This window comes from Pangasianodon hypophthalmus, chromosome 8 (genome assembly GCF_027358585.1).
Source record: "Pangasianodon hypophthalmus isolate fPanHyp1 chromosome 8, fPanHyp1.pri, whole genome shotgun sequence".
Classification (NCBI taxonomy): Eukaryota; Metazoa; Chordata; class Actinopteri; order Siluriformes; family Pangasiidae; genus Pangasianodon; species Pangasianodon hypophthalmus.
In genome coordinates, this window is record NC_069717.1 from 17,408,572 (window position 1) to 17,431,728 (window position 23,157).

Here is a 23,157-nt window from a genome sequence, read left to right on the forward strand (position 1 = left end):
CCAGCTGGACTGCCTCGTCTAGCGATGCTGGATGGTGGCACTGGACCCATTCCACTGTCCCCTCCTGTAGTCAGGCAATGAACTGCTCCAGCGCCATGAGGTCGACAATTTCTCCGGTGCCGCACTCCTCTGCCAGCAGCCACCTTCGGCAGGTGTCTCTGAGCTTCTGGGCAAATGCAAATGGGCGGCCAAGCTTGGTGTCAGTGAGTGGAAACACTGACAGTGCTGTTTGGGGGTGTGGCCGACCCATTGTAATATCTCTCTCTCCAAGTTAGGGTACTCCAGCAGGTTCGCTGCCGGAAGCTGTTGGGCCACGAGCTGGGGCTCACCCAACAGTAGCGGGACTAAGTTAGCCACCCACTGTGAGTCAGGCCAGCCCCACACTTCCGCGGCATTCTCAAACAACTCCAGGAACACTTCTGGGCCATCGTGTGGTTTGCCAGGGTGACGTGGGGCATGCCCATGGCAGCCGCTGGGGATGCTGCTGAAGTACCTGCCGATTCAACCAGGCTCTAGATCACCTGACAGTTCTCCACCTGGGCTTGGAGCAGGGTCAGGAAGCGCTACTCCTGCTCTGCGCAGCTAGAGGAGGGCCTGATGTTGGGTCTGGTGGAGGCCAGCGAGGGACTTAACAATCTCAGCCAGTGGTGAGGACTCCATGATGGTAGTTCTCCTCAATCCTGGGTTTTGGCATCAGTGTAACACTCTACCTGATTATGAGGGAAATGAGGAGACTGGTGGCAGGCTTGGGACAACTCAAAGGAGATACTTTTATTCTCTTGCTTGTTTTTCAGCAATATTGTTTCGCTACACACACAAATATCAGGGGCTCTGTGTAGCACAGTTCTCTCACAAGGCGCTTGTCTCTACCCTCTTTATCCTCATTACTACTCACTGAAACACAGAAAAGTCATTAACAAAATTTCCCACAGGTGTGCAATCCTTATCACTCACCTTCTTCAGCTCTGCTCTCCATTCACAAACCAGTGCTTGACCATGCCTCTGACATGGACCTTTACATGAAGGGGACCTTTGATAATGACCTGATAAAAAAACATGGCCACCATCATTCTTCAGCCAATCAGTGTTCATCAGGCATTTAACAGACTTAAATCTGACCTATTGACATGAAACCTGAATGTTATGTTCCTCTATGGATGCACTCATAAATCATGCAACTTACTCAAACTGGCCACTGGGAGGCACTATTCATGTTTTTTTCACACAAAACATGTTTTTTTTAGCACATCTGTCTTAAAAATCTGTCTTTTGGGCCATTTAGCCAGACCTATTCAAATTTATGTAAATTTGCATAATTTCCTAAATATATTTCTGCAAACTAGTCCAAGGATTTTTGGCCTATGTTCACAAATATGGTATCAATTTACTCAGCACAGTCTAATCTTCATTAAATGTCAAAAACATGTTGAGATTTGCAAACAACATGGCCCCAATATGCCAATCAATAATAGTAGGGCAGAACTTGACTTACTAAAACAGCTGTAACTGAGGACTTGTATAATTCTGAAAGGCATCTTCAGGCCAGTGTTATGAAGAGCTGTGCAAAGGTTGGGGTATTCTATTCAATTCAATTCAATTTTGTTTGTATAGCACTTTTAACAATGGACATTGTCCCAAAGCAGCTTTAGAGAAATAAATACATTAAAAATAAATTAAATCAAAATAAATTGTAAGTGTGTGAATTTATCCGTAGTGAGCAAGCCAGAGGTGATGGCAGCAAGGAAAAGAAAAAAAAAACCTGAGACAATATGAGCACGAAATCTTGAGAGGAACCAAACTCAAGTGGGAACCCATGTTCATCTGGGTTATAATGGATAGTGTAATTGTAAATAAAGACTAGCTATTACAGCATAACTAAAAGAGAGAACCAGGAGGTAACACAGACATGAGGGCGCCCTGGGACATAAAGCGGCAATCAACTCCACCTTCAACAAAGTGGAGAAAGTGAAAGTGGAGGGGGGGGGTTGCAACAGCATCCAAACATTCCAGTTTACCACAACATTTCATGCCTGTGAACGCTCCAGATCTGCTCATTTACCTAAGAAAAAACTATTCACAAAAGGCTTGACTAACCAATTTTTTTCAGCCTAGACCTAAACACTGAGATGGTTAACCCCGAATACTAATTGGAAGGCTGTTCCATAACTGTGTAAGAGAAAGGCTTTGTAAGAGAAAGCTCTACCCCTATTGTAGCCTTCACTATTCGAGGTAGAAAAAATTGCCTGCACCTTTTGCTCGAGGCAGGAGTGGCAGATCATAAAAGACCAAAATTTTGCTCAGATACTGAGGCACGAGGCCATTCAGTGCTTTATATGTCAATTTGATTGGGAAATTTGATTGGGAGCCAATGCAGTGTGGATAAGATTGGGGTGATGTGGTCATATTTTCTGGTTCTACTAAGGAATTGCTGCTGCATTCTGGACTAACTGGAGCTTGTTTATGCACCTACTGGAACAGAATGAACTAATTTTTCTGCATCGTGTAGTGACAATATATTTCTTATCTTAGCAATATTTCTGAGATGAAAGAAGGCTATCTAGGAATATTATCTACATGAGCTTCAAATGAAAGACTGGAGTCAATAATCACACCAAGGTCTTTTACTGCTGCACATGATGAAACAGAAAGACCATCCAGACTTATTAGGTAATCAGAAAGCTTACTTATAACTGCATGTGGTCCTAGTACAAATACCTCTGTCTTGCGAGAATTAAGTAAAAGAAAGTTAATAAGCATCCAGTGTCTAATGTCCTTTACACATTCCTCAACTTTATTAAGCTGGTGTCTGTCATCTGGCTTTGCTGAAACATGCAACTGTGTGTCATCAGCATAACAGTGGAAGCTAATACCATTTTTACGAATAATTTTGCCCAGAGGTAGCATATATAAAGAAAAGAGCAGTGGGCCTAAAACAAAACCTCGCAGAACACCAAACTTTACCTTAGTATGCATAGAGAAGTCACCATTTACATCTACAAACTGATAACGATCAGTCAAATAAGACCTGAGCTAGGAGAGGGCCATTCCCTTAATGCCTACAACATTTTCTAGTCTATCGAGAAGAATAGTGTGGTCAATGGTATCAAAAGCTGCACTAAGGTCAAGCAACACAAGGGGACACAACTCTGATCAGAGGCCAGTAGTAGGTCATTTACCACTTTAACCAGTGCTGTCTCTGTGGTATGATGAGGCCTAAATCCACACTGATACATTACATGAATGTTATTCCTATGCAGGTATGATCATAACCTTTTCTAGGATCTTGGAAATAAAGGGGAGATTTGGTATTGGCCTATAGTTGGACAACTGACAGGGGTCAAAGTCAGGTTTTTTAATCAGCGGTTTGATAACTGCTAGTTTAAAAGATTTAGGTACATAGCCAGTGCTAAGGGAAGAACTGATTATTTTTAGAAGAGGTTCGATTGCTTCTGGAATTATCTGTTTGAACGAACACGTAGGTAAGGGAGCTAGTATACATGTTGATGATTTTGATGAGGAAATTAGTGAAATTAGTTCAGTCTCTCCAAGGGGAGTAAAACATTCTAATCGTTGATCTGATGTTATATTGTTATCTACAGGGTTAGTTATAAAACTGTTTGGTTTTAAAGTAATAGTCTGAGTTTTTTGCCCGATATTTTCAATTTTACCATTGAAAAAAATTTACGAAGTCATCCCTGCTATATAATGATTGTGTACATGTTTCTATTGTGGTCTTATTCCTAGTTAATTTTGCTACAGTATTCAGTATATTTTGCTTCAGTTAGGGTGGAGAGATATATTAATCTAGCAGCACTACCAGCTTTTCTATAGCTCAGAAAGCTCTTCTTCCATGCTGTTTGAAATACTACCAATTTAGTTTGATGCCATTTACATTCTAGTCTTCAAGTGGTCTGTTTTAAGCTGCGTGTGTGATCATTATAAAAGGGTGATAGCTTTTTCTCTTTAATTATTCCAAATTTAAGTGGAGCTACCTTATCTAGCATGTAGTGGAATGCTGATTCTAAGCAGTCACTTGCCTGGTCAAGTTCTTCGGGATCAGACGGTGATCCAGTCATGGTTGGCAACTCTGGGAGATTACTGCAAAAACTCTGTGCAGTTGCTGACGTGAATGTACGTTTGACAAGGTAGCATGGCAAGGTGCATATATTATGATTAAGACATATTTTAAATGAGATGAGATAATGATCTGAGATAGCTTCAGACTGTGGAAATGTGACACAACTGCTGTTCTCAGAGGGTCTTCTGGGTTATCAAAATGAATATTAAAGCCTCCAACAATTAATGCTTTGTCTAAAGAAACAACCAGGTTAGAGGTGAAATCCACAAATCTACGAAGGTATTCAGAATATGGCCCTGGGGGTCTGTAAATAATAATTAGTGAAATTGACTGGGTAGAGTTATTTTTTGTGGCTATGTATCTCATGTTGGTATTAAGAACTTCAAACGTATTGACTTTATGACTGGGTTTTAGTCTGATGCCTAGGTTATCATTATAAATTACTGCGACACCTCCTCCTCTGCGAGTTAGGCGGGGCTGATGTATGTATCTGTATCCGGGAGGACTAGCTTCATTCAATGCTACATATCCATTTGGTTTAATCTATGTTTCTGTTAAACACAGTACATTAAATTCCTGATCAGTTTCATTAATAAGCACTTTACACCTAAGAGATCTAATATTTAACAGTCCTAGCTTCAGATCAAAAGTGCTGGCTGCGCATTCGGTATGAATTAATATTATGTTAATTAGGTTACTGAAACAAACTTTCTGAGTATTTCTAGATTTTTGTTTAGCTCGGGGAACAGACACAGTATCAATATGTTGGAACCTGATTGATGACTCAGATGGTTTAGCCTGCTTGTCTGCTCCCTGGCCTTGGCCCTGGATTGTCACCGATTAACTAGGCCTGTTCTGAGACTATGTGCTATGCTACAAGAAATGAGAGCAGCAAATTCCCGAGTAGGATGGACACCGTCCTGCCCTAACAGGCCAGCCTTGCCCTCAGAACTACTCCAATTATCTACAAAGTCCACATTGTTTTTGGAGCACTACCTGAACATCCAGCAGTTCTGAATTTTCCAGCAATTCTGCTGTAAGCTACATCGCCACGTCGCACTGGGATGGGGCCAGAGCATATTACAGCATCGGACATCACCATCGCTAATTTACACACCTCTACAATGTTAGTCTTAGTAACCTTTGACTGATGAAGGCGTATATCATTAGCTCCTACATGAATAACTATCTTTGAAAACCTATGCTTGCCTCAGCCACTAAAATTACCTGCTGTCCGGTGCCCTGGCTCCCAGTATACACCTAACTAGTGCTGCTGGTGCCCCTAAAGGCCTAGCTAATTTCACGTGCCGCAAGATAGAGTCTCTTATAACCAGAGCTCTTTCAGGTTTCTCAGTGGGTGCTTCACTGATGAGAGCAAACCTGTTGGACACCTGAAGCGGAGAGGAGTGGTGCTCCCGTGGGCGAGCCTTAGCGTTAGCTTTTTCTTTGCGATTATGCCGCCGAGTCGTCACCCTTTTGGCCCGCTCTAAGGGCTCTATTGCCAGAGTTGGGGGATTGCTAACTCTGCCTAAGGCATCCAGACTTTCCCCTACATAAACTATGGTGCTCTCACTCTCACTAATCCTCTCTAGAGTCTGGATGTGCACCTCTAATGCTGCAAGCTTCTCCGTCAGAGAGCTAACTAATATACACTTAGCACAAATAAAGCTATTACTAATGAAGGAGGAAGAATGACTAAATATTCTGCACTCAGCACACTGAACAAGCTGAATGTTTGGCATGTTATTTAATGTACCTTAGTTAAGGATTAGTTGATATTGATTTTAGACAGCATGGATCCTGCGTGGATGGCCTCCGCTCGCTGTCTTGACAAAAAGCGTTCTTCAAAAAAATTAAAATACAGCAGAAAGGAAAGTGAAAAATACAGCAGATGAAAATGATAGCGCAGAATTATTTACAAAAAAAGAGACAGTATAGTTTAAACACTGATGCAGGCAAGAAACTCCTGGCAAACAATTCGAAAACAGGAGCTATGTCACAGGAACTACATCTGGTATGGTTGTCAATAGGGGGCAGAGTAATGTCCAAAGAGCTGATTGAGCTAAAATTTGGTGTGCTTCATTGTTCTGCTAATCTGTAACTGGATTTTAATTTCCATTGAGTTACTTCCAAAACATGGCTGCCTTCAGCCATTCAGCATTCAGCAACATTTCACATTTTCACTTTTCACAGCATACATCACACAATTTCAGACTTTTCATACTTATCAATTTTTGTGAGCAATCCTTGCGAAACTTGACAAGTATGTTTGTGGCAGTGGGGGTGTGGTTGGGTGTCAGCTGCGGACAGAGAGGAGGCGGGTTGAACCAGCAGGTAACATATGATGATTCTGACCTGTGTCATGTTACTCTCTGCACCCTCACACACCAGGTTTTCCAGTGGTGTCGAAACCTGAGATTTTGGAAGACTCAGAAACTGCCATGGAACCCTTCCCACTCAGTGAGATATAAAGCCCCTTGCCACCCTCCAGCAAACCCCACAGCAAGTGCTTCTTGACCTGCATAATGAGCAGCAGTGGTGCTTGAAACAGAGCTGTGGTGCAGAAACAGAACGGCGGGCACTGCGGAAGCTGCTTTAGCCCACCACATCTCTAGCTGTGTCCCCCGACACTCACCAAGATGGCCTCGATTGATGATCTGGAGGCCTTTTTGGAGCTTTTCAAGCATGTGGCAGCCTCAAGCAGCTCCTCCCCTTGTTATTGGGGGAAGCCCAGCTTGCTGCCCAGCAGCTGCCGTCAATATGCCAGCATCAAGAGGATGGTCCTGCAGTGGATTGGCCAGGCACTACATGCAGCACCTCAAGGACTCACCAGTGGTTGATGGAGGAGGAGTGGGACGTGGAACAGATCAGTCAGCTGATACTGGAGCAATTCATCGCTCAACTCTCGAAAGGAACGGCAGAGTGTGTCCAATGCTGCCAGCCCTCATCCCTTGATGAAGTCTCTTTCTTCCCATGCTTGAATCCCAAAAGAAACGGCAGACTGTGTCCAGTGCCACCAGCCCATGTCCCTTGATGAAGTCTCTTTCTTCCCTCCCTCACTCTCCTCTCCATACTTCTCCCCTGGCCCCAGCTGCCTGAAACCAAGGTGCTGTGGCCCTAAACCTGCCCCCCCCGAAACTGGTTTTCTCCCCGCTTCTTCTCCCTCACTTCTCTTCCTTCTCTGATGTCTACCTCAGCTCACATAAACATATGATTTGTAAGTTCCTTCATATTAATGCCCAAAAATGGGATAAGTGGCTTGAACCTCTGTTGTTTGCAGTTTGAGAGGTCCCAGAAGCCTCCATGGGGTTTTCCCCAATAGAATTATTGTACGAACGAAAGCCTCATGGCGTCTTAAACATCTTTAGGGAAAATTGGAGATGGGACCTTGTAACAGCAAAAATTAAATTCAGTATGTTCTGGACTTGAGAGCAAAACTCCACAACTGAAGTCACCTAACACAGGAAAATTTGCATCAGGCCCAAGAACAACAGTTCTGACTGTATGACAGGGGTACTTGGCTGTGGGAATTTTCACCATTAGATAAAGTACTCACATACCAATTCTTACACATAAAGTACTATCCACATTGAGCCCTAAATTACTTGCAAAGTGGCAAGATCCCCTTTAGGTCGCACAGCGACTATGAGGTCAAATATACCACCTCAATCTCCTGAAAACTTGGAGAGAGGTGGTTCCTATGGCTGTGGCGATGATGGTTCCCAAGTGGGAGGAGCTGGGACCAGAGGAAAGTCTAAAAGGTGAGGCCCAATTCACCCCGGTCCCTTGTGGAGCCCTCCTCTCACTGTCCCAGAAAGCACAGGGTGCCAGATTGCAAGGGGATTTTTCTGATGTGTTTTTGCCTCTACCTAGGACCCCATAGAACATCACGTTGAGACTCATCCAAGTGTGGTTGTATGCACCCACCCAAACTGGTTACCTGAACACAAAAAATGTGGTTTGAGATGAACTAAAGTCAATGCGGTGTCTGAACTTGATGTGTTTGGGTAACACCAATTTGTCACTCTTCTGTTTGGGTTGTTTGGAGCCCCAGTGATGTTTTAACATCTTATGAACAGAATACTCTGCCTGCACAATGTATATGCAGCTGCTTACTTAGATGACATCATAATATATACTAATAATTGGCAGCAGCATTTACCACATCTGAAAGATGAAGTAAAGAAGTGTGCAGTTGGATGGGTGGAAGTATGGTATCTGGGCTTCCACTTGAGCCATGGCCAGGTGCGTCTCCAAATTGATAAGACAGCAGCAATTGGGGCCTGCCCGAGACCCAAGACTAAAATGGGGTTGAGGCAGTTCCTGGGCCTGGCTGGCTATGATTAGAGTTTTGTACCAAAATTTTCAGATGGCACTGTCCCACTGACTGACTTCACTAAAAATGGAGCACCAAATCTGGTCCAGTGGACAGAGCTGTGCAAGCAAGCTTTTTGCCAGGTAAAAGCCGTTTTGTGTCAGGACCCACTGTTGCTTTCTATGACTGTTCTCTCCCTTTTGTTCTGCAGACTGACATTTTGGACAGGAGGCTGTCCCAGGTAGTGGAGGAGGAGGAGCACCCATGCTGTACATCAGCCACAAGCTCTCAGTAAGAGAGAATAACTACAGCATGAATGAGAAGGAGTGTCTGGCCATCTAGTGGGAAGTTCTTGCCCTCTGATATTACCTACTGGGGCACCCCTTTACCATCTGCTCTGATAATGCCCTGCTCCACATGAAGGATGGCAATGTGTGGATCACTCAATGGTATCTGGCACTCCAGCCATTCAAATTTGAGCTGGTCCATGGGCCTGGGGCACAGATAGTGGTGGCAGTTTACTTACCCTGCAGCTGAGTGGGTCAGTGGGGATATGTAGCAGTGGGGGCATGGTTGAGCATCAGCTGCTGATGGATAGGAGATGGGTTGAACCGCCAGAAAACCCATGATGATTCTCACCTGTGTCTTGTTACCACCAGTCTACTTATTTGTGTTTATTTGTCCTTTCAGTGACAGCCATAACCAGAGAGAGAGAGTGATCTAGTTGGCAGAGCATGCAAAACACATGAACACACACACCCACACACTGAGGTGCGTGAACTTGAAGTTGACAGAGTGAAACAGACTGTTTCTTTCTTTTTTAAATCAGTAATATCGCGCTATCGTTTTCATCTGTTGTATTTTTCACAGTCTCTTCTAATGTATTTTCATTTTTCTTTCTGTCAAAGTGCGCTTTTGTATTTTGTCAAGACAGCGAGCAGAGGCCATTCACACCGGATCCACACCGTCTACAATAATATCAACAAATCTTCGACTAAGGTGCGTTAAACAACATGTCAAACATTCAGCTTGTTCAGTGTGTTGAGTGCAGGATGTTTAGTCACTCTTCCTCCGTCGTTAGTATTAGCTTTATTTGTGATAAATGCATGTTAGTTAGCTCTCTGACGGAGAAGCTTGCAGCATCAGAGGTGTGCATCCAGACTCTAGAAAGGGTTAATGAGAGTGAGAGCAGCGTAGTTTCTGTAGCGGAAAGTCTGGATGCCTTAGGCGGAGTTAGTAATCCCCCAACTCCGGCATTAGAGCCCTCACAGCGGGGCGAATGGGTGACGACTCTGCGGCATAATCGCAAAGCCAAGGCTAACGCTAAGGCTCGCCCACGGGAGCACCACTCCTCTCCGCTTCACGTGTCCAACAGGTTTGCTCTCCTCAGTGAAGCACCCGCTGAGAAACCTGAAAGAGCTCTGGTTATAGGTGACTCTATCTTGCGGAACATGAAATTAGCTAGGCCTTTAGGGGCACCAGCATCTTTAGTTAGGTGTATACCGGGAGCCAGGGCGCCAGACATAGCAGGTAATCTTAGGGTCTTAGGCAAGCAGAGGTTCTCAAAGATAGTTATTCATGTAGGAGCTAATGATATACGCCTTTGTCAGTCTGAGGTTACTAAGAGTAACTTGGTAGAGGTGTGTAAATTAGCGAAGGCGATGTCCGATGCTGTAGTATGCTCTGGCCCCATCTAATTTTATCATCAGAATCATCAACCTGTATGCTAGATCCTTTACCTACTTGTTTCCTCAAACAGATAATTCCTGAAACAATTAAACCTCTTTTAAAGATAATCAATTCTTCCCTTAGCATTGTCTATGTACCTAAATCTTTTAAATTAGCAGTTATCAAGCCCCTGATTAAAAAAACCTGACCTTGACCCCTGTCAGCTGTCTAACTATAGACCAATATCAAACCTCCCCTTTATTTCCAAGGTCCTAGAAAAGGTTGTAGCACAGCAGCTATGCTCATACTTGCATAGGAATAACATTCATGAAATGTATCAGTCAGGATTTAGGCCTCATCATAGCACAGAGACAGCACTGGTAAAAGTTGTAAATGACTTACTACTAGCCTCTCCTTGCTGGTGCTGCTTGACCTTAGTGCAGCTTTTGATACCATTGATCATGCTATTCTCCTTGATAGACTAGAAAATGTAGTAGGCTTTAAGGGAACAGCCCTTTCCTGGCTCAGATATTATTTGACTGATCGTTACCAGTTTGTAAACGTAAATGGTGACTTCTCATACTAAGGTAAAGTTTGGTGTCCCGCAAGGCTCTGTTTTAGGCCTACTGCTCTTTTCTCTATATATGCTACCTCTGGGTAAAATTAACCTTAAGCATGGTATTAGCTTCCACTGTTACGCTGATGACACACAGTTGTATGTTTCAGCAAAGCCAGATGACAGACACCAGCTTAATAAAGTTGAGGAATGTGTAAAAGACATTAGAAACTGGATGCTTATTAACTTTCTCTTACTTAATTCTGACAAGACAGAAGTACTTGTACTAGGACCACATGCAGCTAGAAGTAAGCTTTCTGATTACCTAATAAGTCTGGATGACCTTTCTGTTTCATCATGTGCAGCAGTAAAAGACCTTGGTGTGATTATCGACTCTAGTCTTTCTTTTAAAGCCCATGTAGATAATATAACTAGGATTGCTTTCTTTCATCTCAGAAATATTGCTAAAATAAGAAATATATTGTCACTACACGATGCAGAAAAATTAGTTCATGCCTTTGTTACCTCTAGGTTGGATTATTGTAATGCCTTACTGTCTGGATGTTCCAGTAGATGCATAAACAAGCTCCAGTTAGTCCAGAATGCAGCAGCGAGAGTCCTTACTAGATATGACCACATCACCCCTATCTTATCCACACTGCATTGGCTCCCAATCAAATTTTGTATTGATTATAAAATACTACTATTGACCTATAAAGCACTAAATGGTCTCGCGCCACAGTACCTGAGTGAACTTTTGGTCTTTTATGATCTGTCATGCCTACTCAGATCAAACGGTGCAGGCTATTTGTTGGTACCTCGAATAATGCAGGCTACAGCTGGGGGTAGAGCTTTCTCTTACAAAGTCCCACAGTTATGGAACAGCCTTCCACTTACTGTTCGGGGCTCAGACACAGTCTCAGTGTTTAAGTCTAGGCTGAAAACATATTTGTTTAGTCAAGCCTTTTGTGAATAGTTTTCTTAGGTACAGGGGCAGGTCTGGAGGGTTTCACAGGCATAGAGTGTTGTGGTGAACTGGGATGTTTGGATGCTGTCGCCCCCCCCCCACTCTCACACGTTCACTCAGGTTTGTTGATGGTGGAGTGGCTGGCTGCCTTATGTCCCAGGGTGCCCTCATGTCTGTGTTAGCTTCTGGCTCTCCCTTTTAGTTATGCTGTCATAGCTAGTCTTGCTGGAGTCCCTGCTTGCACTCTGCATGCAAAGTACATCGTGCTTAACCATTAGAGGACAAAAGCTCAAATAACAATCTCTTCCTTTCTCTCCATCTCTCTCTCTCCCTCACTCTTTGTTGAGCTACACATGCTACTTCTGAGATGCCAGTGATGCCAGTGATCCTGACCCCTTCTGCTCTTCGTCGCTGCCTGACCCATCCTGATGCCCTACTTCTAGTTGGAGTTCTCATCGGTTGAGTTCGCTCGCTGCTGCTGTGGGTGGCCCCATATGGACTGCCTGAAGAACTGTTTGGATTGCTGGGGATGGCACCACCTGGGGGCTGTGGAGATGGCATGGGGATCACATACGTGAGCTGTACTGTAATGGCTTGGGACTGCGATTGCTGTAGTGGCTTTGGGGCTGCAGTTGCCATGAGCAGCTTCATACTCAGGACTCCATCAGTGGACAGTGGATAGATTTTAACCAGCCGGACTTCTTGCAAAAACTGTGATGAATTTATTGGTTGCACAATTGCACTATTTGTCCATATAGTACACAATAATAGAAGGGATTTATTTATAATTGCACTATCCGTTGCGCCCAGATGAGGATGGGTTCCCTTTTGAGCCTGGTTCCTCTCAAGGTTTCTTCCTCATATCATCTCAGGGAGTTTTTCCTTGCCACCGTCGCCACTGGCTTGCTCATTAGGGATAAACTCATAGGGATAAATTCACAGTGATGAATTCAAATATTTACAATATATTTTTGTGAATCCATTTATTTCTGTAAAGCTGCTTTGTGACAATGTCCATTGTTAAAAGCGCTATACAAATAAAATTGAATTGAATTGAATTGAAACCTGCGAGTTTGTGATGATACTTTTCTGTTGATTTGTCCTTTATTGTTGAGTTTTTTAAAGTGTGCAAACAAGTGTGAATAAATGCAAGCCCAAAGCTCTGCTAAAATTCTGCCTGCCTCTGCACCCTCACACACCGGGTTCTACAAAGTTCATCTATGGACTTTTTATTGTTCTTTATAACTTGGCAAGAACTGTCCACTGGGGAGGGGAGGCGATATTTGCTGAAGGTACTTGGACTCTGGTGATTGCTGCTTGCAGCAATATAACTTTTTATTATTATTTTTCTCAGCAAAAATTGATACCAAGTAGGACCAAACCATAAGTCCTAAAGACATGAAACCTGGTCAGTACATAGTACTCCTTCCCACTACTCAGGCAAGAAAGTTGAGCCCGGTTAGCCTAATGGTGGCACTATAGCAAAGTGTTTTATGTTTTGGCTCATAAGTCCTATAGTGAAAATTTTGCTTCTTATTATTTAGGTTCTCCCAAACAAAAAAGCCTCAAGATCCTTTTAGCTCCACCCACTTAGATTTTTTTTGCTAATTTGCATATTATGTAAAACATACTTTTGAGAATTTCTTCACAGTTGTGTCAAACTACTCAGCAGAGTATGTTGCTCAGGAATTATCAAAAGCATGTTGACATTTGTAAATAATATGGCCACCACATGTCAGTCAATTCTAATAATGGATATATATAGGATATCATTCTGAGATCATGAGCAAAGTCTGGGGCGTGGTCATGCATAAGGAGTGGGGCTAAGTTCAGATAAATGTTTCTCATTGAAACTTGGTATACTGAATCTCTGTGGCAATCTGCAAGTCAATGTTTGATGATGACCTGGTTACTTAAGAAACATCACCACCATCGGCCAATCGGATTTCAGCAGGCATTTGATAGAGTAAATATTGAGCTATTGTCACGAAACTTGAAAGTACGGGCCCTCTAAGGACCCCTAAAAATTGATACATTCTGAATCAATGTGGCCTCTGGGGGTGTTATTCATGTTTTGCACATAAACACTAGCATATCTTTTGTAAAATAAGGGGTACAGTATAACCTTTTTTCCTATGCTTTGTCTCCTCACTCCCTAAAATTTTTCCTTCTGGATCATTTAGCTCCATCCACTCAGATTTTTGATAATTTGCAAAACATACTTTTGAGAATTTGTCAAAAGTATGGGTGGCAAACTACTCAGCAGAGTGTGAACCTCAATGATTATCACAAACAAGGGTTATCATTGAAATATTGCCACCCTTTTGCTTTATATCTTCACAACTGTAGGGAGCAGCAGAATTGCTGAGTCCTCCTGCATCTTTTTTCTATTTAGTTCAACTGACTGATATACTTTCTGCCATATTTAATTATCTAAAAAAAAAACCACTTATTTTCCAAACTATTAACTATAGGTCATTCATTTGATCAGAAAAAAAAGAAATCTAGCAAGTAGAGAGTTTGCTGATGAAAACATACTAAAAAATTTTGATTGACCAAATCATTTGGCCACTACAGGTCAATGAATTTTAGGCCATTGCATGTATGTACTAAAAAGGCCCTACCTTCTAAATAAAAAATCAAATTTCTACAAACCTTACAATACATACAATACACTCTCTAGCCACCCCTCAAATTTCATAAAAATTGGCCCATAGGGGCTGATATAACTAAACTAAACAGTCCTCAACTGTTTGATGAAATTTGCTCTGCATTTTATTAGTCAAAACTGAAAACTTTATTTCAAGTTTTTTTTTTTTTTTTCTAATTAATACATTAGGGGAAGGAATATAGCCTACCAAAAACTGCATACTCAGAAAATGGCAGACTTTTGGACCTCGTGTATGTGTGTGTATGTGTGTGAGTGTGAGTGGATGTGTGTGTGTCTGTGTGTGTGTGTGTGTGTACCTCACCAGGAAGTGAGAGAGATTGGACTCTATGGACATGTTTATTCTTAACAGGACAGAATGTAACACTCCTGGTTTATATGGATCCTAATCTAGACAGTCTGTCTAAAAATCCGTTTTTGTATGTAAAGCTAACTAAAATTATGTGCACGCATAGAGGTAGGTCTAGGGACTTTTCTACTTGAATTTATTAACCCCAATAACTAGTGGTGCAACGGATCACTAAACTCACGGTTCAGATCATATTACGGATTTTGAGTCACGGATCGGATCATTTTTCGGACCAAAAAAAAATTGCTTTTCATTTATTACTGAAAGCTTATTTTAAGTACTTCTATACCACAGCAAAAACTACTAGCTTAACTAATAATGTCAGTAATAAAACAAGAACAATTACACAATTACAGACATAAATGAATAACAAAGTTACAAATAAAGTCAGTAACAGTAGTATTCAGGTGCAGAAATATAATAATTAAGTGTAAAATAGCACAATAGTGCTCACTGCATACGTTACATACAGATTAATCTTTGTTAAAGCTGTGGTGTTTGATTAGCAGACAGAGGCAAATTATTTATAGGCTGCTGTCTCTTTAATACCAAATGCACGGACATAGTACTGACACATCCTGTTTCTTTCTCAGCTGTTTACGTTTTCGGTTAACCGACTGTGTTTGCCAGAATACTTGCCAAAACGGGTATTTTAACATAACTTTGTGTGTATGTGTCCGTTCAAGCGCAAAGAGGCATGAAAAGAGGAATCAATTGGGTGTTCACGCGCTGTCTGAATCGCGCCTCTCTCTTTCTGCGTGTGCGCGCTTCGGGTGTGTGCGAGAAAACAGCGCGCGAGTCCCGATTCGAGTTCTCTTCCGCGTGAATGGTTTAAAATTGCTTGAATGTGTAAATTGGCAAGACAAAACACCAGCAAATGATAAACTTTCACTCTGTAATGGTTAAACCTAACAGTTAATCCGCGAATCACATGCGTGCCGAACCGTGGGGCCTGGTCCGTACGGATCACGGATCATCAATGATCCGTTGCACCCCTACCAATAACCCACTCTGAAAGTCAAATAAGATGATTCTAGGAAAAACAAGAGCAAATAGTGCCTATTCTGTATGAGTGTGTTTACCTTTTAAACCATACCAATGTTTGAATGACTTTAATCGCATGAAACGTTATCCTAGTGTGATTATTAAACAGACAGGCATATAAAACATCAAATACTTTTCACAATCCCAATCAGCATGTGTGTTCTGTGCATGTGTTTGAGTCATGATGCACTCCTGCAGTACAGTAGTTTTAATAAGGTAACACAGTTCATTTTACAAATTCTAATAGGTGGTGGGATTAGACTCAAATATCAATTTCTCAGGCCATGAGTCCAATCAAGCTAAAATCTGTTGTACTGTACAGTTGTGTTAATCTTTGAAAGGATTTTTACTGTTGACTAGGTTACTTTAAAAACATAGCGGCCATCAGCCAATCACATTGCAGCACACACTACACAGTATTAGCATTAAGCTACCTTCACCAGATTTTAACAGTATGTTCATCTCTGGTTCCTTTAGTGTTCAATGCAAGTTAGTGAGAACTAGCTATCTGTGGTGCACTCTGCACATCATGCTTGGCCCTGGCAGATTGCCACTATAATTTTCTTATTATTACTATTCTTTTTTTTTCTTCACTAAAACACAATGGGCAGCCCAAACCATAGGTCATAGAGACATGAAACTTGGTCAATAGATAGTACTCATGCTGCTCAAACAAGTGAGATGGGCCCAATTGGTCTAATGGTGGCGCTATAGCACAGGGTTTTATGTTTTGTTCCATATCTCATGAACTGTGAGTCTCCACTGATTCCATGGATTCTCCCAAGCAAAAAAGCCTCAAAAACTATGTCACTCTGTCCGCTTTGATTTTTTGCTAATTTGTATAATATGCAAAGCCTATGTTTGTGTACTAGTCCTAGGACTTTTGGCCAATCTTTACTAATTTGGTGACAAACTACTCAGCAGAGTGTGAAACTCAATAATTACCAAAAACATGTTGACATTTGTAAACAATATGGTAGGTTTGGGTACCCACTGCTAAGTGATGCAGGCTCATTGAAATTGGCTGCTGTGGGGCGCTATTCGTGTTTGTGCACACAAAACAAGTATATGTCTTGGAAAATAAGGTGTACAGTGAAAATTCTAATTCTAATTCATGTTGCTTGCACAGGCTCAATGAAATTGCCTTTTGGACCCTTTAGCTCTCTAAGAGTAAGATACTTTATTGTCATTGTATACATTGTATACAAAGAAATTTAGTGTGGCAACTCTCAGAGAGCAACACTGTACACTGTACGGTGTAGTACACTGTAAAATATATAAAAAGTACACTGTAAAATATATACAAATATTGCACATGCATAAATTGCACTTGATTAATGAAATGTATGTGTTGCACATTGATATAAAACCATTGGAATATTATTGTCCTTAACCATTATGGGACAATAAGCATACCTAATAACCTCTCACTCTCTCTCCCTCTCTCTCCCTGTCAAGCTACACATGCTACTCCTGAGATACCAGTGATCCTGATCTATTCTGCTCTCCAGACCTGCATGATCCATCATGATGCCATACTTCTGGTTGGAGTTCTCATCAACTGGAAATCAGTTGCTTCTGCTGAGGATGGACCCACATGGACAGCCTGAAGATCATTGAGATTACTGAGGATGGTACCACTTAAAACCATAAAGATGGCTTTGGGCCACAATTAATATGAACAGTTATGCTATGAGCCACTTATGGCTTAGGACTACAAAGCTTTAGCACTGCAATTGCCACAAACAATTTTGCACTCGAGTCTCCATCAGTGAACAGTGGATAAGTTCAACAAGACAGACTTCATGTGAAAACTATAATGAATTTCTTGGTTACACAGTTGCACTATTTGACCACGTAGTACACAGTTATAGAAGGGATTTATTTACAATTGCATTATCCATTGTCATCCAGATGAGGATGGGTTCCCTTTTGAGCCTGGTTCCTCTCAAGGTTTCTTCCTCATATCATCTCAGAGAGTTTTTCCTTCAATTTCCTTCCTTTCAATTCATACATTTAAAATTTATATCCTGAATGTATTTATTTCTATAAAGCTGCTTTGTGACAATGTCCATTGTTAAAAGTGCTATACAAATAAAATTGAATTGAATTGAATATTGCATATTGATAATAAGTGACAGAGTGTACTGTAGTGTATTTATATTTTTACAGCAACAGGGGTTATAAGAATGGTTTGAAGTAGTTCTCAGTCCTTAGTTGCCTAAATTACATATGAGTTTATGAGGGATAATGATATTAAAAAGCAGAACTGAAAACCATGAATAGCATCCTACCATAACTGTTTGGCTGCTCTAAATGTGTCAAAGCCGTGTGAAGTGCAAGTGAGCGCATCATCAGTTGATCTGTTTGCTCAATAAGCTAACTGATGGCTATCTAGATCCTTGGGAATGATGGCCTTAATGTGTAACAGTATGAGTTTCTCAAAGCACTTCTTGATAACAGGGGTTAAGGCAACTGGACGGTAGTCATTGAGGCATTCCACTGCAGACTTTTTGCACACAGGGACTATAGTGGTGGACTTAAGACAGGTATGACCAGTGGCGAGTTGTAATGAAAGGTTAAAGACACTAGTAAACACCCCCGCTAGCTGGTCAGCACATGTTCTCAGTGTTCGGCCTGAGATTCTGTCGGGTCCTGTTGCTTTCTTGATGTCAATTTTTCTCACCTGATGGTACTATAAGACAAGTGCTTGCTCATCCTTTGTTGGTAAAGGGTGAGCTCCAACTCTGTTGTTTTGGTCATCACAGTGAGCAAAAAAATGGTTCAGGGAATCAGGGAGAGAAGGGTCATTACTAATTTGCGAGTAACTGTCCTTATAGTCAGTAATGGCTTTTATTACTTTCTACATGCTACAGGGGGTGTATTGCTCAAAATGACCTTCAGTGCATCGTTTATACTTGTGCTTTGCCTCTCTGATGCCCATCTTCAGTTCTTTTCTGGCATTACTGTAGGCCAGAGAGTCACCTGATTTAAAAGCTGCATCCCATTCTTTAAGCAGAGACCATACCTTCCCATCCAGCCATGGTTTCTTGTTGGGGAACACTTTGATGATTTTAGTTGTTAGAACGATTTCAGTGCAGAAATCTATGTAGGCCAGGACTGATGTATTGTATTCCTCTGGCTCAGCTCCCCTTGCGAATACATCCCAGTCTGTAAGCTCAAAAGAATCTTGCCGTCTTGAGGAAGCTTCCTCGTTCCAAACCTTTTAGTTTTAACAACTGGCTTTGCTCTGCTGATTAGGGGCTTATAGGACAAGATCAACACCAGTGAAACATGATCTGACAGGCCCAGATGTGGGGATGGGGTGGCTTTGTAAGCTCCTGGAATATTTGTATAAACTTGATAGAGGATATTTTTTTCTGTAGTTGGAAAGTTAAAGTTTTTATGTAATTTAGGCAGTATTGTCTTCAGATCAATGTGATTAAAGTCTCCTGTCACAATCACGGCCCCCTCTTGATGTACAGTCATCTGGTTGCTAATAGCATCGTGTAATTTCTCCAAGGCTAATTTAGTGGTAGCTTGTGGAGGCATATATACAGCAATGATTATAATGGCAGTAAACTCCCTGGGTATAAAAAATACAGTCTACACTTCATCATATATTCAAGGTCTGGAGAGCAGTGTTTCTCAGTTATGTCCGTAGCTGTACACCAGTCACTGTCTACATACTGTGTATACACAATCTTCTGCCACTGTTCTTACTGGAGTCTGTTGTCCTTTCCACCCAGTAAACAGAGCAGCCTGCTAGCTCGATGGCAGCATCAGGGACAGTGCTGTTAAGCCAGATCTCTGTGATAATTATCAACGGGCTGCATATGTTGTGGGAAGTAATCCTTAGCCAAATTTCATCCATCTTATTGATGAGTGTCCAAGAGTTTGTGAGGAAGACACTCGACAGAGATGGCTTGTGTAGATTAGTCTTTAGCCTTGCATGGAGGCCGGCTCTCTTTCCCCGCTATTGCTTCCTTTCCCTATGCCGCCTGCGTCGCCTTTCAGTCGGGATGGTGCTAACTCCAGTGGGTTGCACAGAGTGTAGAATTATCCTGACATAGTTCTCAGATATTAAGCAGATTAGTTCGTTCATAGTCCGTATGTTCACTAATTGCTTGAACTGATAAACTTTTAACAGACTTAACATACACAAAATAATTTTAAAAAAATCTCTGCCCAAATAATTAATGATAACTTGCATACTATGAGAAACCTAATTTTGCAGACTAGTCTGAGGATTTTTGGCTTATCTTGACAATTGACTTTTTTTTAAACAATATGGCCACCATACATCAATCAACTCTAAGGAGGCTGAGCAAAATTACATGATTGCTGACCTAGATTCGTATCAAATTTGAAAGACATCTAATAAAGACATCTATAAATCAACATACAAAATTAACCCATGTTGTGTGTGTGTGTGTGTGTGTGTGTGTGTGTGCGAGAGAGAGTGTAGAGTCCTTCAAAGTCCCCAAATGTAATATACACAAGTAGAATGGAATACTGGAGCACTCTCACCAGCTTCACAAAGTCCCCTCCCGTAACAATACTCCAGCTTGTATGGTCCGATGCATCGCATGGAGCCTCCCTGGCGAGTAATCCCTCAGTTCAGTTCTTGATAGCTCCTCTGCAGGTGGAACATCCAAAACCAAAAAGCCCAAAGGAGAAAAGGTACACCGTATCAGCAAATGATCGCTTAAAAAAGGGGAAGCAAAAAACGCTTTTGGTTACCGCTATTTCGTACCGGCTTACCGGCTCCTTTTACGGCAAAAGTCAACTGCACGTCCTGCTTCCGTCCCTGATGGTAACTGTCATTTAAACTCTCATGAGAGTAGAAAAGATCTAGCCAGTCGCTGGGTCATAAGGCTTAAATACAGCACCAGGAGAACACAATAATAGTTAGTTAATGACAATTTGAATCTATCACATTAACTGGTGTATGGGTAAGAGTATAAACTGTGACCTTTATGTGGCCGCGCTACAAGTGATTGTATGTTTTCTGCTGCTTTATTTCGTACAGTTCTCAAGCAATTTGACCCGTCATGTCAAAGTACAGACGTGATCTTATTTTTCTGCCAAAACTTGCTCCCTATCTAGTCCCGCAGTTTTCAAGATATCGAAATGGGACCAATGCCAAATTGTTCGGTATGGTCTAGAAAGTTGTGCTTGTATACAGCTTTTTTGATCAGTTGTGCGGTTTCCACATAGTGGCCATTTTTTCCCATAGGACAGTATGTTCAGACTAAACGGTATGTGTCACACACATGAAACTTGGACAGTATGTAGTACTCCCTTCCTCTACTCAGGCAGGAGAGAAGAGCCCAATCAGTCTAATGGTGGCACTATAGTGCAACATAGCACCACATTTTAGGTTTTTGGCAATATCTAGAGTATCGTGAGGCCTGGAGACAAAAAAACCTGTCAATGCTACCTGTCAAACTATTTTAATGGGGAAGAGTTAAATTCACTCAAACAGCTGTAACTTATGATTCTTTACATGCACTTGAACGAAACAAGAAAGACCCCTTCAGGACAAATTTCTTGAGGAGGTCCACCAAGTTTTTGGCATGGTCATCAATAGGGGTGGAGCTAAGTTCATAAAACTGTTTCTCTGGAACTGTAAGTCCAACTGAGCTGAAACTTGGTATTCTTCATCTTTATCCTAATTCATAGTTGTGTTGTTAATGGCAACTTGGCCGCTTAAAAAAACATGGCTGCTATCTTACAATCAGCTTTCAGTAGGCATTTAATAGGGTTAAAAATTATTAATCATCATGAAACTTGAATAATAGGTCCTTCTCGCAACCCAGAAAAAAAATGCTGCATTGTCACTCAAATGGCCATTTTTTCCATTTACAAACAACCATATCTCATGGAAACTAACATGTACAGGGAATATTCTTTTTTTCCTCCTGATTCAGTCACTTATGAAACCAAAATTTCCATTTTAAAGATTTAGCCCCACCCAAATTCAAGTGCAATTTCATCACATACCACATGTCTAATCTAGCTGAAATGCTTGTAGAACCACCTAAAAACAAGCTAGGAACCATCTGTGCTGCCATATGCACCAACTGACAATGCCCTATCAAACCCTTACCCCTTTCTTCAAAATTTTGGTGTCACACTGCTCAGCAGAGTGTGAAGTTCAATAATTATCAAAAAAAAATGACAGTTTTAAAAAATATGGCCAACACTTGATAAGCAATTCTAATGATGGGAGCCTAATTTACTAAAAAAGCTGTAACTCATGTTACGCATTTGCCCGAAACCTGAAAGTCATGTACAAGACAAGAATCTAAGGTCATGTGCAAAGTTTGGGGTGTTGTATTACAAAAGGGGTGGAGCAAAGGATAGACAGAATCTGTTTCTCAGGAACTGTAAATCCAGTTGAGTTGAACTTTGCTATGATGCATCTATGTGCTAATGTGTAAGTTGCTTTTTGATAATGACTTAATTCCTTAAACATGGATTTGAACTGGAAATACATGTTCAATACAAGGTTCTAAGGACATCTGCCAAGGTCAGGGCATGGTCATACATAGGAGACAGAGTTTATGTCCAAATAGCTGTTTCTCAAGAACTGTAACCCGATCAAGCTGAAATTTGGTGGTATGCATCTATGTGCTAATCTGTAATTGGACTTTTCCTGATCCCTAATTTCTGAAAAAATATGGCTGCCATTGGCCAGTCAGGATTTAGCAGGTATTTGACAGGGTTCATGGCTGGACCTACTAGTAGCTAATGCAGTCTAACTCAAATTGGCCCCTGAGGGACACAATTCATATTCCTAAGGGTTGGACTTAAGTTCAAATAGCAGCTTGTCAGGAACCAAAAGTCTGATTGAGTTGAAATTTGGTGTGCTGCATTGATCTGAAAAAGGCATTTTAAACAACTAGCATTGAGCTATCATCACAAAATTTGATAATTACGTTAATGTATCATCTCTTTATGGTTCTTTGTATCTTGGCAGGTACTAGCCACTGAACCCCGCAGATCACCGCTTGCAGCTATTTATTATTATTATTATTATTATTGTTATAATTATTATTATTATTATACTTCTACATGTGAGTCTATGGCAGCCCATAGAACACTTTGTATGCTTTTTATGAAATTTGGCACAAGGATATAGGATAGTCTCAGATGCTGGCACAGGGATAGAGGATAGTCACAGCTGTCTCAGCTGCATGAACTGTTGTGAATATGACAATGAAAATAAGGTGCAGTATGATTTGGGGGTTGCATCATATGCAGGTGGTGAGGAAAAAGCTGTCCCAAGACCAGCTGGTTCTGGACATTGCTGCAATACTCTCTGCCAGACAGTGGCAGGGAGAACAGGCTGTAGATTGGGAAGGAAGGAAGTCATGTCATGAGTAATGTAGTATCAACCCTTTATGAATTTATTACAGTTTGCAGAAAACAAGTTGGTTTAATAATTATATGAGAGTTTAAAATGTTGCAGAAATAGCATTGAATAGCCATTTTGAGTATTTTAAA